At 36.8% G+C, this 18354-nt stretch overlaps 1 protein-coding gene across 1 annotated transcript in view; it reads right to left on the bottom strand.

Annotated features, from left to right (window-relative positions):
- The window catches only part of LRP1B (LDL receptor related protein 1B), a 1757623-nt gene that overhangs the window by 98860 nt on the left and 1640409 nt on the right, over positions 1-18354 (bottom strand). The gene's annotated exons all lie outside the window — the stretch shown is intronic.

Genomic DNA, 18354 nt, shown 5'->3' with positions numbered 1-18354 from the left:
TGTATGTCTCAGAATAGAAATTTTTAGTTACTTTGTTAGATAGATAGCGGGGATTCCTGGTCTCCTAGGGATGAAAGTGGGTGTTGCTGCTATTCTCCGCCCCCAAATGGGCTTTCAGAGAGGCTCATGCAATATTTGCATGTGCAGTAAGACTCAGGTCATGCAGCTCCCAACCGTCCAATCACGCCAATCACGGTGACGTTTGAACCACGAGGGAGACGGGGCCATAGACGCAGGCCATTACCAATCCTTTTTTGTGTCCTTCCTTTTCTTCTCCCTTTCCATGACAATGGGTGCGGTCGTCATCTGCGGCATATGGGTCACACTCTGTAAACCTATGTCTTGCTCTTGCCCTATAATCCTATCCTCTCCTCAATAAACCTCATTTTCATGCTTGCCTACCTTCGGCATGTCTGGTCATTCTTTGGCCGCGGGCACACCAAGAACCGACATTTCAGACTGCAACCTTACAACTTTATTAAAGTTAGTTATCTCCTAATGTAATTCTATTAAGAGAAAAATGTAAAACGACTCTCAAGAAATTTTGTGTGAGTGCATGTATGTGTGGGATGTCATATTAAATGAAAAGATTATGTTTTGGTCCATAGATTAAATTCCAGTAAACCTAGAAATGGAAGTAAAATAATGACTACATAAATTCTAAATATTACTAAATTCTGTTGACTTAGTAATGTTATAAAAATATCCAGATACTTCATATGTCAATCAAGGAGCTCATATAGAAATGGATAAATCCTATAAAAGAATCAAGAAAAGAGTTACATTTAGAGCTAGCATATGTAAGAGATTAAAAACTACTTCAGGGATGAAACCCCTGGCTTCTGTTTACTATTTATTCTGAAGAAATGATTATTTCAATGAGTCATTGTGAGGCTATGGTGAACTATGTTAGAACTATGTCAACTTGTAACAAACTCCTATTAGGGAAAAATAAATCAAATAAAATATGTTATTTTCCATTTTTGAAAAAAGTCCAAATTTTTCCTTGAATTACAGACTCAATATTGTATGTGAGGTTGTTACTCATTTATTAGCATGTTAATTGTTCTTTAAAATTATTTTTTCTGACTCCCTTCTGCCCTCCATGAAAAGAAGAACTGGTTCTCTAAACCTTCATTCACACTATCAGATGAACAAAAGATGTAATGGAAAACTAGAAAGCACACTAAATAAACTTGGAATCAGAAGTACTTGGGTTAAGACTGAGTCTTATTTCTCTATAAATTGTACGGCATATAAAATATAATTTGGATTAGATGATCTGCGAAAGTCTTTAGCTTTCTAAACAGTACATTATGTAATAGTTTAAAATATTATTCATTTCAGGTACGTCTGCATTTTATATAGCCTTAAGTATGTATCTCATGCTAATTGTCAATTTTGGGGCATTAGTTAGCAGATAAATAATTTCTGAGTGCGGGGGGGCAGAGGGGGGCAATTTTGATATCATCCCTCTACCTGAAGGATCTGGAAATAAGGAAACAAGGTATCTCTGACAACCACAGTTTCAACAAGCATGACACTTGAGAGGTAATTCAGAGTTACCTGAGAACAAAGAGTGCAAAATGAGAGGTTTAAGACTAATCTTAAGTTAAAATAAAAAAAAAAAAAACTTTTAAGCAGATTCAAACTTTTAAAATTCACATGTCACTTTACAAATCCAAACTTTTAGCATTTCCGTGAAAATTAAGAATATTTAGGTTAGTATGTCAAAACCAGGCCAACACTCCAGAACAGCAGAGCCAGTCAGCTGCTGTTCTCTGATTTAATGGGATGTGTTTAGTTTGTCTCTATCACCTGTGCCCCTAATGCTTAGGCCCAACTTACTTACTCATATATCTTACTTAAAGAGCTTCTTTATAAACATTAGTTTTCAGCCCATTCCTTAAATAGACAAAAAGAGTTGAATGTAATGACTAAATCATGTATGCACAAGAAAGGGAATTAAGACAGCAATAAACACATAGAAAAAAGTCAGCAAAGCAAATGTTGACAGTATGTCTCCAGAATTAAGTAAGTATCTTGTTGATGAACAGGAATTTTCTGCCTATGTAATCGATGTATATGTGATACATACGTATACACACAAATAAATTGTGTTCTTATATCTCAATGCCTCTCATCTATCAAATTTACTCAGATTGTGAATACATATGTATGTGTGTATAAATATAGGAAATATTAACAAATTTCCAAAACTGAACAGAATGTAGAATAATAAAGGGGTAACCTTATAGGCTACATTGTGGGCATAAAATTGACATTCTTCAGATGATAGTTAATCTTTCTGTGACCATGTCCCTTGAAATGTCAATGGTTGGTGAATTAGACCCTTTGGATAACTTTAAAACACACATTATGTAAGCTAAGATCTCTGATGCTTCAATAGGACCAAGACAATTCTCAATGTTAATAATAATGAAAACGGTACCTTCTTAATAAAGGAGCTTTGGTTTATTGGGGAAATTAAGGAAGGCAGAGGAAATAGCATGTGAGAAGATTTTGAAGTGAAGAGAAAAAGTTGCATTCTTGGTACTGAAATATGGTCCATGTATGACTAGAACAAAAATTTGTAGTTCTGGGTGTGTATGTGTGTGTGTTCATAGTTGGGTAAGGATATGGAAGAGGAGTGGTAGGAAATGAGGCTGAAAAATCATGGAGAAGCTTGTAAAACAATGATTTTTTCAGTGGGAATACTTTTAAAGTATTTTAAGAATGGAAGGATTTAAGTGGGGAGATATGGTGATCAGATTAATGTTTTAAGATCATTTTGTCTATTGTGTGGAGAATGGCTTGGGACTCCGGACCAAAAGTGGATGCAGAAAAATCAGAGGAGGCTTATTTCATGGACTCCAGGGAGAAGAGTGTGGAAGTTTAATCCTGATTTTGGTGAGACAAAAGGAAACAAAAATGGGATCTATCTGACGATAAAAACATTTGAACCTGTGATGAATTGAATACTGAGGGCAAAAAAAAAAATAAATCGTAAAAGATAATTCTCAAGATTTGGCTTGCCCAGTACAATGGACATTTGGAGCATCCATTGAGATAAAGACAATGCTATTAACAGTGATACCTTCAAATATTAACCACTTACTACATTTGTATATTTAAACTGCTTTGTACCCATTTATACTTTATTCCTCCCAACAACCCTTTAAAACAGAACATACTAGAAGAGAATTTTTCTTTTTTTTTTGGTAGAGTAGTAAAGAATAAAAGGGTTTAGGGAAGAAAAAGCATGTAATCCATTATTGAAATCTATTTCTATACTGTATTAGAGCAACTGGTGTGGTCTTTGTAATTAAGTGGAGCAAGAGAGTCACACATGAAATGCTTAATCCAAAATTTTCCTATAATTAACTGTTCTGCTACAGCAAAGGCAACATTTCTAGTTATATTTCTAATCTTCAGTTAATCTGTGAATGAAGTTCCAGCTAAAAGAGTGCCCACTTTCCTATGGGGTAAATTATCCACTATCATACCTTCTGTGCAAATTAGGGAATTATCTAATTCACACCTAGTAAGGCAAATAGTTTTTCTAATTTTCTTAATATTTTTTGCAAACATAAAATCTTATCAATTTTTCTCTCTAATAGACTTTTAGGTCATATGATATTCCTGTGAATCAGATTTTCACTTATGTTTAACCCGGATCTAAGTGCTCTGATTTTGTTCACATTCAGAAAAGTTGTCAAGAGGAGAAAAAATGATGGATTAGTGACGGCCTCCTGGCTCACCGCTCCCAGAGAATGAGGTGGGGAATTCAGATGGCGACACACAAGTGGATCACTCCCCTCTGAGAACAATGTGAATCTGCACAGAAACAGCATGGGAAACGCAGCGCAGGAAACAAGGTGAAAGGCAGATAGGTTCGCAAAGGTGGGGGAGTGAGAGAAACACAATAGGGAAAGGAGCGCGGGAGGGCCGCGCCTGCCCGGGCAGCCGTGGCTGTGCAGCCTGTCCCACAGGAGGACACCCGGCTCGCCCACAGACCTGCACACCCACTCAGGCAGGGACACACCTGAAGACGGTGCAAAGTCGTGGCACCAATGACGGCAGGCTCCGTGGAGAGGAGACAACAATAGAGGGAAACATTCTGAAACCTCCTGTGCTCTGTGCTGGGATTGCACCGGGTCGGGGATGAATGGTTGCTTCCCGTGACCATGACCACGGGAAATCCCACCCCCCAAAATCATTCCACCAAACAAATATCACCTTAATACCAAACCCAGGAAAGAACACAACAACAACAATAAAAAAAAAAAACAAAAAAAAACTGCAGGCCAATATCCCTTATGAACATAGATGCAAAAATTCTCAAGAAAATCTTAGCAACTGAATTCAACAGCACATCAAAAAAAAAAAATAAATCAACATGACCAGGTGGTCTTCATACCAGTGATTCAAGGATGGCTGCACATACTAAAATCTATAAATGTAATACACCATAGAAATAAAAGCAAGAACAAAGACCATATGATTCTCTCAATAGACATAGGCAAACATCTGACAATATCCAGCGCACTTTTATGATAAAAAGTCTTAACAAAATAGGCATAGATGGGACATTACTTAAAATTATTAAGGCCATATATGATAAACCCATAGCCAATATCATATTTAATGGGGAACAATTGAAAGCATTCCCACTTACAATTGGAACCAGACAAGTTTGCCCACTATCTCCACTTCTATTGAACATTGTGCTGGAAGTCCATGTCAGAGTAATCCGACAAGAGAGGGGAATTAAGGGTATCCAAATGGGGGCAGAAGAGGTCAAATTCTCAATCTTTCCTGACGATATGCTATTATATCTAGAAAATCTCAAGGATTCAACCAAGAGACTCCTGGAATTGGTAAATGAATTCAGTAAAGTCTCAGGATACAAAATCAATGCACACAAAACAGTGGCAATCATAAACGCCAATAACACCCAAGTCAAAAATCAAATCAAAGATGCAACACCTTTCACAACAGCATCAAAGAAAACTAAATATTTGGGAATATATTTAAGGAGGTGACAGGCCTATATATGGAGAACTACAAAATACTGAGAAAAGAAATTGTAGAGAATAGAAACAGATGGAAAACCCTACCATGCTCATGGATTGGCAGAATCAATATTGTTAAAATGTTCATATTACCTAAAGTGATCTACAGAATTAATGCAATCCTTATCAAAATTCCATCATCATTCTTTGCAGGTCAAGAAAAAATAATTCTATGCTTCAAATGTAACCAGAGAATACCCTCTATAGCCAAAGCAATCTTAAGTGAAAGGAACAAATTGGGAGGCATCAGTCTACCAGACTTCAAGCTTTACTACAAATCTATAGTAACCAAAACAGCATGGTATTGGCACAAGAACAGAGATATAGAGTTTTGGAACAGGACTGCAAACACAAGTATAAAACCATCCTCATATCGTCATCTAATCTTTGACAAAGCAGGCAAAAATATATACTGGGGAAAAGAATCTCTAGTTAATAAATAGCACTGGGAAAATTGGATAACCATATGCAGAAGATTGAAACTGGATCCACACTTCTACCTGTCACAAAAATCAACTCACAATGTATAACAGACTTAAATTGAAGGCATGAAACCTTAAGAATTCTAGAAGAAAAAGTTGGGAAAACTCTTATAGACATTGGCCTAGGCAAAGAATTTATGAAGACTCCAAAAGCAATCACAGCAGCAACAAAAATAAATAAATGGGACCTGATCAAATTAAAAAGCTTCTGCACAGCCAAGGAAACTATCATTAGAGTGAATATAATCTATTAGAAATAAAAAAGATTTTTCCCAATCTACAGAATGGGAAAAAATATTTGCATTCTACATATCTGATAAAGGAATGATAACAAGAATCTATATAGAACTTAAGAAAATTAACAAGAAAAACATCAAACGACCCCATCAATAAATGGACAAAGGACATGAACAGAAAATTTTCAAAAGATGACAGAATAATGTTCAGCAAACATATAAAAAAGTGCTCAATATCGCTAATCATGCAAATCAAAACCACAGTGAAATATCACTTAACTCCAGTGAGAATGGCTTTTATCAAAAAGTTCCAAAACTGGAAATGCTGGCATGGATATGGAGAGATAGGAACACTCTTACACTGTTGGTGGGACTTCAAATTAGTACAACCCCTGTGGAAAGTAATTTGGAGATATCTCAAAGAACTAAAAATAGAAATACCATTTGATGCAACAATCCCACTGCTAGGCACTTACTCAAAGGATAAAAAGACATTTTACAATAATAACATCTGCACTCGAATGTTTATGGCAGTACAATTCACAATTGCAAAGCTATGGAAACAGCCCAAGTGCCCATCAGTACATGAGTGGATTAATAAAATGTAGTATATGTATACCATGGAATACTATTCAACCATAAAAACAAGGTGAACTAGCACCTCATATTATCCTGGGTGGAGCTAGAGTCCAACCTTCAAAGTGAAGTATCACAAGAATGTAAAAACAAGCACCGCATGTACTTGCTATCAAATTGGTAGTAACTAGTCAACACTTAAGTGCTCACTTGGAAATATATTCATTGAGTGCTGGGTGGGTGGCAGCGGGTGGTGGGGATTGATAAACTCACAACTAATGGGTGTGGAGCGCACTGTCTAGGGGATGGGCACACTTGTAGTTCTGGCTTGGGCAAGGCAAAGGCATTATATGTAACCAAAATGTTTTGACCCTCATAATATTCTGAAATTAAGAAAAGAAAGAAAAGAAAAAAAAAAGAAAAGAAAGAAAGAAAGAGAGGGAGAGAGGGAGAAAGGGAGGGAGAGAGGGAGGGAGAGGGAGGGAGAAAGGAAGAAAGGAAAGGTTGTCAAAGTCTATATCTTCATTAAACTAACATAATATGATTAAAGCCAATAGAAAATGAATATAAATTTGATAAAATGAATGTGTATAAGGTATAGTAAGAAAAACTATATATTCATGTGTTTTGCTGTTAGATCCATAATCTCCCATTATAATTTTGGTGATGAGCTTACCAATAATTTGACCAGATATATTTCCCATTATTAAGACAAATTAAGTAGAAGAAAGCAAACATAATACATTACACCTGGTATGTTTCCTGCATGTAAAATATGAACTACTCATGTATATGGATCTACTTCTGTAAAGATGCACACAAAAACCAGAAAAGAAACTGCCATTAAGAAGCAGGTTTTGGCACAAGGATACTGAGTGTGTGGAGATGCAAGAGATATCTATTTTTCACCACATGTACATTTTTGCTATTTGAATGTTTTGTTAAGTATGTATGTATATTATTGTTACATTTAAATAATTCTCAAGATTATATGGTAATTCAAAAACATGAATTTCCTTAAATAATTTTTGATAATTTTATCTTATTTATCTGCCTCACATTATGTTGAAATTGTTTCATTTTATTTAGTGTCTATTGAGAAAACTAACGTTTAAGGCCTATGAGATGGCTCTCCTTCATCCTAATACACTGTTAACTTTAAGGCCAACCAGTGATATTTCATTGACATTGCAACCTTTAGAGTATGTTATGATTTCACATTAAGAGTTATTTTAATGTATCTCTACTAGAAAAGAAGTTTCCAATAGAAGCAGGACAAATTGTCAATAAACTGAGTACTGGAAACCATGAGTGTAAAAAGCATATATATGGTAACACTCAGGCAGCAGTACACACGCTGAAAAGCACCATCTCAATTCATGAATATTTATATAAACATAATATACATATTTATTTGTGAATTCATTTTCCCACATGAAATTCATTCTTATTTTTTCTAACTCCCATAGTACATATAACAACTTCTTTCTCTAAGATTTGAGAAAAAACACATACTTACAATTTCCTGTTAGCCAATATTTCACTATTTGCCACAGCAAAAAAGAAATTAAACTTTTGAGAAAAACCATATATTTCTTAGTATGGTTATAAAAATATTTACTATTTAGGTAAGGCTAATAATGTATGATGTACTATAACTCCCAGAAGACTAGAATGGTTCATTATTAGGAACTCTATTGCAGTGATTTCATAAAATAAGACTTCTCACAATTTATTCTGTAAGTACAATGCAATCTCAATCTAATTCTAATGTTTTTATTCCTCTAATCATATTCTTTAATGAATTTTAGAAATGAAAATTTTTCAAGAATATCAAAGAATTTTTTAAATGAAGAAATATGACAGTGGAATCTATCATATGACAGTTAAAGATATGCTGAAATTCTCTAATAAATTTTTAAAATATTTTAATGGGGCACAGATACTCAAAAAAGTTAAAAGAATTGAATGGGGACTACATACACACAGATATTTTTAAGACTTTAGTACTGCAGAAAAATAAAAATGTCAACTCAGTCACAAGAGAAATGAAAGACTATGTGATATTTAACATGGAAGTTAAATCCTTACATCAAACCACATACACATATTCAGACAGATCAGTAACTTCCATGTAAAAAAGAAATGTTTAAAAAGTATTAAAAGAAAGAACAGAAAATATTTTCATGAGTTGGATGAAAGATCTTTCTAAATATGATGTGATGTCCAGAAGCATTGAAGGAAAAGACAATTAGATCAGACTACATAAAGAGTAAATCTTGCATACGGGAAAACCAACATAAACAAAGAAAATTCATTGAAAGGAACTATGTATGTATGTGCACGTGTGTGTTACAAAAGCTCAGTGTTTATCGTATATAAATAGTGCATAAAAATATCTCATGGAAACTAAAACACTTTAAAGAAAAAAATGAGCATAGTTCATAAAGAGACCTCTAGGAAAAGTAGTGTTTTTTCAATGGGTTGAGAAAAGTTCAGATTCATATATAGCTGATCACTTAAAAAATGCAGTCTGGATGAAGGTGACCTGAAAGTACTTATTCAAAATTAAGTTTGAATATTCTTTAATCTCACACTTTCACTAAGTGGAATGTATTTCACTAAGCGGAATGTTTATTTTATGCTTCAATTATGCTTGTGCTTAAAGATGACCATTAAAGAATTATTTTAAATAGCAAAACAGAACAAAAAAGAATGATAGTTCTCAGGGTCCAAGATGTTGACTAGATGCAGCTTGCACAGGCCTTTCCCATGGAGAGGATACAGAGTACCAAGCAGGTATTCACCTTCAGATAGATTATCTAAGAGAGAGCACTGGGGTTCAACAAAGAAATGACTAAAGGCACCGGAAGCAAAGGAGACAGGAGGTGAAAGTAAGGGAGACTGCTCAGAGGTAGCCAGGAGACGCATCACATTAGAAAGGGGTAAGTCAGAGGCCCCTGGGGCTCCACACTCCTTTCATGACTTTACAGTCCTAGCTATGGGAAGCACCTTCTATCCTCACAGGGTTTCAGGCTAACAAAGGGCGGTGCCTAGTGCAGTGGCATTGCTCTGAAGAGGGGGCACAGTGGGATCCCACAGGCTTTGGAGCCCTGAGCAATGGAGCCAGTGCTGCTGTTCTGAGAGCCCAGAATGCTGTGGCTGTCTGGGAGCCAAGGCCACCACTGCCATCTCCTCATCACCACTGCCAGGCCAGGGAGGGAACAGGGAGGCCAGGTGCTTTCAGGTATCCTAAGGACAAATACTGTCACCTCTACCACTGCCGCTGCTGCTGTTGCTGTGGGACCCAGGCATGAGCAAACCCCACAGCCACCCACATCCACTGCCACTGCTAATAGAAGCCCACTCTGCTGTTGCAATTGCTGCTGCTGCTGCTGCTTTTGCAAGAGCCAGGCACGAGCAGACCTTCACAGCCCCGTGCCTCTTCTGCCACCACTGAGGGGCCCACTCACCACCACTGCTGCAGCAGCTGCTGCAGGACCCAGGTGCCAATAAACCCACATAGCCACCCACCGCAGCTGCCACTGCTGAGATGGGCCCACCCTGCCCCTGCCTGCGCTTTCAGCAGTGGCCTGGTGGTCAGCCTGTCCCTGTACGTTAACATTTTCCAGAACCTGCCTGGCCTGTAACAACCACAGGGGAATGCGGAGAAGCAGGAGAGCAGCACTGTTTCTAGAGTTCTGACCCACAGGGCAGACTGCCCCAAGGGGACTGGGAAGCAACACGGATGCATTTTAAGACAATGGGAGGCAGAGAGCCCACTCTCCTGTACCAAAAGTGCTTGATTTGTGATTCAGTGGGGTCTGTACCCCTCCTAGTGTGAGACACAAGTACAGAGAGGAGACCGTAGGATGGCAGAGTGTCTTCACCTCAGAGCAGAAGCAGCACCAGAGCCAGTGAAGGGACATGGAAATGTCAACATCCCCATCTCTAACCACCCAATGGTGCAGACATAACCACCTCTGCTCCCAAACATGAGCCTTTGGTGCAGGTGAACTGCAGGATGGACAGATCTAGGCTTGTGGGGCATGGGGTGGGGACACCCCCAATAGTCCTCTGTTTACTGGGCCTGGGTTCTGCACAGAGGGTTCAGCTCATTTCTCTTCCTATGTTCTTGCAGTGTTCCCAACCTGGGACTCTCAGCCACTGGGTCTCTACATCACTGGACCTACAGTCAACGCTCCCCAGCACCCACTCAGACCACAATAGCCTTGGGAGACCAGTGGGTCCCAGGGAACTCTGGGTCTCCCAGAGCTTGGGCATTCAGGATAGGCCACTTATAGCAGAGAGGAGAGAGCCACGCACCAGATGTCACCCCTAGGACAAAGGGTACCAGGGCACCAGCTCCCCACCATTTGGGGCCTTATCCTCCTCCTCCACCCCCCACTGCCCACTGCTGCAGAGGCAGCCATGACTATTTCCACTCAGGACTGGTGAGGGTTCCATGGGCGATGATTAAGTAAGGGAACCTGGGAGTAGCTGCCCTGCCTCTGACAGAGCACCTATCATCTCACCCAGGATTACACAGAGCTTGGGGCTCATTCCTTTCCCTCTAAAAAACCTCGGCAAGTGCTTTTGAGTTCCCACAGACAAAAGCTACTGCATCCCCTGAGGGAGATCCGGGCTAGTAGTCCTCTTCCTGAGCTACCTGTCTGTTCTGAGAGGAGCCTACTCTCCCTGGCACAACAACCCCTCCCCTGCTGGAGCATTTCAGCCACAGCCCACAGCCAGCCTGGTAGCCTTGCACACAGCAGGATGAGCTTCCTCGGCTATAGCTGGGCCAGGGTGGGAGATGTCATCTGGGTTCTCTTGTGTCCTCTAAGAACAGAGAGACCACTGTCATTACTAAGAGAGGGAGGAGTAAGCAGCTTGTGCTTCCTACAGCTGACTGCCTCTGCTAATCTCATCAAGAGGGGCCCATACTTCCTGTCACAGGCTCACAGTGCATCCACTATTCTCTTGCCTGAGCATTCATCCAGAGTAGGAGATCGCCCCACCCCTAAGTATTACAGCTATGCCTGAACTTAGAGAAGTTTGAAGGCAAGTTTGTAAGCCTGATCTTGGTCTGGTTCCCCCCAGTACTGAAGCACACAATCCAGGGGCCAGGACACTGAGGATTGCCTAACATTGTCCACCTGAACACTCTCCCAGGGGTCTGAGGTCCAACTGATGTGAACTGCCATAAACAACACAGTGTGTACCTACATGGAGCAGCTGAAAGGCAATATACATCTTCCTCCTTACACTGAGCATCAGAGTTCCCAGCAGAGAAGAATGTGTGAACTACAAACCTATCTGTTTTGTGCTGAGGGAAAAGGTTCATGATGACAAGGAACCAGCACAAGAATACTGGCAACATAAAAAATCAGGCTACTTCAGCACCTCCAAAGGATCACACTAGCTCTCCAGTAATGGACTAAAATCAAAAGGAAATCTTTGAAATGTCAGATATGGAATTCAAAATATGAATTGCAAGTAAGGATCAGTGAGGAAGTTGAAAAGCAATGCAAAGAAAAAACAATACAAAGAAAAAATAATTCAGGACATGAATGAAAAATTCACTAGAGTTATTTTAGAAAAAATAACAGAACTTCTGGAAATGAGTCATTTAGGGAATTTCAAAATACAATGGAAAATTTTAAAATCAAACTAAAAGAGGAGAGATTTTCACGACTTGAAGACAAGGCTTTTGAATTAAACCATAAGCAAAAAATAAAGAAAAAAGAACAGAGAAAAATGAACAAAGTCTGTAAGAAATATGGGATTATGTAAAACACTTACATATATGAATCATCGGTATCCCTGAGAGAGAAGAAGAAAAAGCAAAAAGCAAGGAAAACTTATTTGAACAAATATTGGAGGAAAACTTCCCTGGTCTTGCTAGAGATTTAGAAATCCAGATACAAGAAGGTCAATGAACTCCTAGAATATTCATTGCAAATAGGATGTCACCAAAGTACAGAGTCATTGGTTTGGTCAGGAGAAAGTGAAGGAAGAGAAATCCTACAGGGTGTGAGAGGAAACCATCAAGTAACTTACAAAGGAAACCCCGTCAGACTAAAGGCAGACTCCTCAGCAGAAACCTTACAAACCAGATGGGATTGGGGTCCCACCTTTAGTATTCTTAAGTAGAATAACTGTCACCTAAGAATACTGCAGACTGAAAAAATAAGTTTCATAAATGAAGAAGAAATAAAATCTTTCACAGAAAAGCAAACACTAAGGGAATTTGTCAACACTAGACATGCCCTAAAAAAATGCTCAAAAGTGCTCTAGACACCAAAAAGAAGGGTTGACGCTCATATGTGTAAAGACACTAGAAAGTAAAAACCAATATCTCTTATGAAACAGTAACACAAGGGAGAATACAAAGCAACTAGGTAACAATCAACATGTTGGCTGGAACAGTTTCACATTTATGAATATTAACATTGAATGTCAACTGTCTACATGCCACACTTAAATAATACATATTGATGGAATGCATAAAAAAACAAAGCTCAAATAGCCATTGTATTCAAGAAACCCATTTAACTCATAAAAAGCAAAACAGACTCAAGGTAAAGGGATAGAAAAAACTATTCCACACAAATGAAAACCCAAAGCAAGAAGGAGTAGCTATTCTCATATCAGATCAAATATAATTTATTTATTTATTTATTTATTTATTTATTTATTTTTGAGACAGAGTCTCACTCTGTTGCCCAGGCTCGAGTGTCATGGCATCAGACTAGCTCACAGCAACCTCAAACCCCTGAGCTCAAGCGATCCTACTGCTTCAGCCTCCCAAGGAGCTGGGACTACAAGCATACATCACCATGCCCGGCTAACTTTATATATGTGTGTGTATATATATATATATATATATATATATATATATTTTTAGTTGTCCATATAATTTCTTTCTATTTTTAGTAGAGATGGGGTCTCGCTCTTTCTTAGGCTGGTCTTGAACTCCCGAGCTCAAACGATCTGCCCACCTCAGCCTCCCAGAGTGCTAGGATTACAGGCATGAGCCACCACGCCTGGCCAGATCAAACATAATTTAAATCAGTAACAATAAAAAAGACAAAGATGGTATTATATAATGATAAAGTAATAAACTCAAGAAGAACATATAACAGTCCTAAGTATATATGTACCCAACATTGTGGCTCCCAGAGTCATAAAACAAATACTACTACACCTAAGAAATGAAATAAACAGCAACATAATAATAGTGGGGGGCTTCAACACTCCACTGACAGAAGTAGACAGATTATCAAAGCAAAAAATCAACAAAGAAACAATGGACTAAAATGAGACTGTAGAAAAAATGTGCCCAACAGATGTTTGCACAGCATTCTACCCCCAAATGCACAATATGAATTCTTCTCATCAGCACATGGAATATTTTCTAAGATAGACAATATGTTAGGCTGCAAAACATGTCTCAGAAAATTGAAAAGAATCAAAAGCACACCATGTATCTTCTCATATCACACTTGAATAAAACTAGAAATCAATTCCAAGGGCACTTCTCAAAACCATAAAAGTACACACAAATTAAACAACCTACTGCTGAATGATCTTTGGGTCAATGATGAAATCAAAATAGAAATAAAATAATTGAATTGAATGACAATGGAAAGAAAGGCTATCAAAATCCCTGAGATAAGATTCCTTCAAATGCACATCAAAAAAATAATTCATCATGACCAGGTGGGCTTCATTCCAGAAATACAAGGATGGTTGAACATACTTAAATGTATAAATGTAATTCACCATATAAATAAAAGCAAGAACAAAGACCATATGATTCTCTCAATAGAAGCAGAAATATCATCTGACAAAATTCAACACACTTGTACAATAAAAACTCTTAACAAAATAGCCACAGATGGGTCATATCTCAAAATTATTAAAGCCATATATGATAAACCCACAGCCAACATCATACTGAATGTGGAAAAATTGAAAGCATTCCCACTTAGAACTGGAACTAGACAAGGTTGCCCACTGTCTCCACTTCTATTCAACGAAGTGCTGGAAGTCCTTGCCAGAGCAATGAGATAAGAGCAGGAAATCAGGGTCTCCAAACGGGGGCAGAAGTGGTCCAATTTTCACTCTTTGCTGATAATACGACATTATATCTAGAAAACCTCAAATATTCAACCAAGAAACTCCTGGAATTTAAAAATGAATTCAGCAAAGTCTCAGGATGCAAAAATCAATGTACACAAATCAGTACTTTTTTGAGGTAAAGATATGATTATTAATGATTAAAATTATAAGTCTGCTTATCCTGAACATTGTCTAAAAGAGAGTATGCAAAAATGATACCTTATATTCACTTCTCAAAATCAAGTAAGTCAGGATCAGCCTGAGCATTTGTCTTGCTTAGTAATATTTAGCTCTTTAGTGGCAAAAAAATATAATCTGTACTTTTAAAGTTATTTGCATTTTTCCAAACATTGACGCACTTTATAGTACTTGCCATCATGCATTATGCTTTTCTATACAGCATTTCATACTGGAAATGATAAATTGCCAGAAAATATGTACAATTGTTGCATAATGCTATCATATTGTGTTCTGACTGCTAAAATTCAAATTCAAAAGTCTTATTATGCTTTACATGTAGATTAAATCATGTCAGCCTTTTAAGTTTTAAATTATTTAATTTTCTTAAAGGAAAAAATATCCATCCATTTTGTATAGCCCTGGGGGTTAGAAAATCATAAGCATTTCTAACTATAAATAACTTAGTATGCATTTGAAATGTAAATTTGTAATTGCAATTAGTATTCCAACCATTTTTATAGATTACAGAGGAGTAGTCCCTTTACAATTTTCAAAAAATGAGAGATCCTATTGAAAGTTACCTTCCTTTGGGATGGACTTCAGTTGACATTTAGTTTTCTAAATAATACTCTTTTGATTTTTTTTTTTTTTTTTTTTTTTGCGACAGAGTGTCACTCTGTTGCCCAGGCTAGAGTGCCATGGCGTTAGCCTAGCTCACAGCAACCTCAAATTCCTGGGCTCCAGCAGTCCTACTGCCTCAGCCTCCCGAGTAGCCGGGACTACAAGCATGAGCCACCATGCCCGGCTAATTTTTTCTATATATTTTTGGTTGTCCAGCTAATTTGTTTCTATTTTTAGTAGATACACGGTCTCTCTCTTGCTCAGGCTGGTCTCGAACTCCTGAGCTCAAATGATCCACCCGCCTCGGCCTCCCAGAGTGCTAGGATTACAGGGGTGAGCCACCGCGCCCGGCCACTCTTCTGATTTTTAATAAAACATACTTCCTGCCCTTTACAGAGATAAAAATTTTACAATATTTTCAGTGTCTATATGCTTTCAAGACATCCTGTTATCACCTGGCTAACTTCTACCAACTGGCTCATTGATAATGGGGTTATAACTAAAGTATCCATAGCTTGTGTATTTTATTCTCCTTTGCCTATTGATTCAGCGATAGAAATCAATGTGCCTTAATCAGCCCAGGGAAAAATCTTGAGGTTTTTTTTTTTTTTCCAAGGAGTGGGGAGGTCTCAGTCAGTATTATTTAATATTTGTGTCAACAGTTAGAAGACGAAGTTCCATGCTCATTAAACTAAGGGATGACTAGCTGGTTATTGTTAGAAGAGCAAATGTTTCACATGGTAGAGTAATTCATAAGGGTAGAAAATCAATTCTTTATACACAAGATAGATTTCAGAGGAATAAATGCAAACTGTCCAGGTAATAAGTAGATAGATATATAATATGTCACACATCTTTTGGTAATCATGTATATTTATTATCTGAACAGGACTTTAGAAATTGTCTACTTCAATACTGTAGTTGTTTTTCAGATAAGAAAGCTGAGACTCAGAGATATGACATATCTCTCAAGTTAATTGCTCTAGCATTCACATTATACATTAAATTAAGTTGGTAAGAATAGATTTATTCAGTCATTTATAATACTGAGATATCAGAATTACAGAAAGATTTAGGAAGAAATGTTAAAACAGTTGTCTTCATCAGTATTGCCCTGAAGTATTCTTTTTAATAATGTATTGGCTGGAATTGTTATGGAATTTGGGCTTAGAGCAGTGATAAAACTCATAGCTCAGAGGTTCTCCAACCTTACAATCATGACATTTAGTCAATTATAAGGGGCTCCTTGGTAGAAAATGTACCCCTACTGTTACCCACTTTTCCTAGTGAGTGCTGTTAGTCATGATAGGTCTAAGAAGAGAGGGGAAAAACACAGCAAGTCTGGGTTATATGACACAATTCATCACTATTATTAAAAGAGTAAAGGAAGATTCATATCTTGTTCAAATAAGGCTAATCAATAGCTTTAACATTAGATATGAAAGATTCTATGACATTAATGGAGTTAAAAATAAAAATATGTAAAAATATATACATATAAATAAATGTATATAATATTAAAATATATATGTACATATACTTCTTGTGTATAAGAATGAAAAGTTAATTATCAAACATTGAATGAATTTGGTTTCTGATCTACAATAAATTCTGTTCTCTAAAGAACTATCAATCTTTCCAAGCACAAAAGTAAATAAAATCAAATAATTTCCCCTGAAGAATTACATCAAAATTAATTAAAGATGTAAGTATTTTTAGCAACTATAATATCAGCCAATTGCAAATAATATGTAACGTGATAATGTGCAGCACAGAAGAACATCTTAGTGATCATAATTACCAACATCATCACAATAAACAGCATCATCATATTGTTACTAATAATAATGAGCATCTAAATAGTACTTCCTATGGGCCGAGGAATATTGAACACTAATGCATATTATGTATAATTAATGTATGTTAATTATTAGTTATATATAATTATATACAATTGATTTTAGTATATAATTAATATACTAATATATTGATATAATCCTCACTAGAACATCTTGAAATAGAGTGTACAGAGAAGATAAAAGGCTGGTAAGCAAGAGGAACAAGATTTAAATGCAGGCACTGTAACTCCACAGTATATACTCTTTATTCATTATAAAATGATATCATAAGAGCAATGTTTTTGCAAAGCAGACTTCTGCTGTAGAGCTAAGGAAAGTTAATGGTAGTCATTGTGTTTGAGGGGCTAGGAGTAGGGCTTAAAAAACAACTCTGGGATATATGGATTTTCACTCACAGTTAATTTAATCTAAACCTGAACTTGAAAGCTAATATAACTTCTTTTAAAAACCGGCTTATTGCTATCTACTATGATAAAATTAAAATATGTTTCAGATTTGCATCAAATGGTATTTATGTATTAATAGTTCAAGTCTTTATGGTAGATGCCAGTACAAAAAGTAGTGAGGACTTTCATATAGGTACCTTTGATTCTTTTTAAATGCAAAGCTTCAGTTACATCCTGCTGTGATAGCACTTGACTCTGCTTGCATGAGAACAAACCAAGCCCCATAAAAATAAGTATTTATCTGACATTTTCCTCCCAGGTTACTTCAAAATATAAAATACACAATAACTTGACATGCCTTAAAAAAAAAAGGGATAACCTACAAACACAAATCTAAACAGATGTTCTTGTTTATTTTTCTCAAAAAGAATAACCATGATAATCAACATGCTCATCATAAAAAAGCAAGCAATATTGCTCTTTTAGATGTTCCCTGAAATATAGTTTCCAAGAGTTGGAAGAAATGGTTACACTACTGAGTTGTTCTCTTGCCCTAGAACAGAAGTATATTTCTTATCTTCTTAAAAATGAAACATTTTCCCAGCATTACATTACTTTCTAAATAAAAATACCAGTGATGTTTCCCAAGCTCATATTATGATGAAATAGGCTTATGCTCATAACATGTTAAAAAGCACTGAGAAATATAAAATGTTCTGCAAATGTTAGATACCATTCATTACCATTCTTATACTACATATCTAAGGCAAATACATTAAAACAAAAACATAAAATCATGCAACTAAAATAAATTA

The sequence above is a fragment of the Lemur catta genome, chromosome 8 (assembly GCF_020740605.2).
Source record: "Lemur catta isolate mLemCat1 chromosome 8, mLemCat1.pri, whole genome shotgun sequence".
Lineage (NCBI taxonomy): Eukaryota > Metazoa > Chordata > Mammalia > Primates > Lemuridae > Lemur > Lemur catta.
This window is presented reverse-complemented; position numbering and strand designations above follow the sequence as displayed.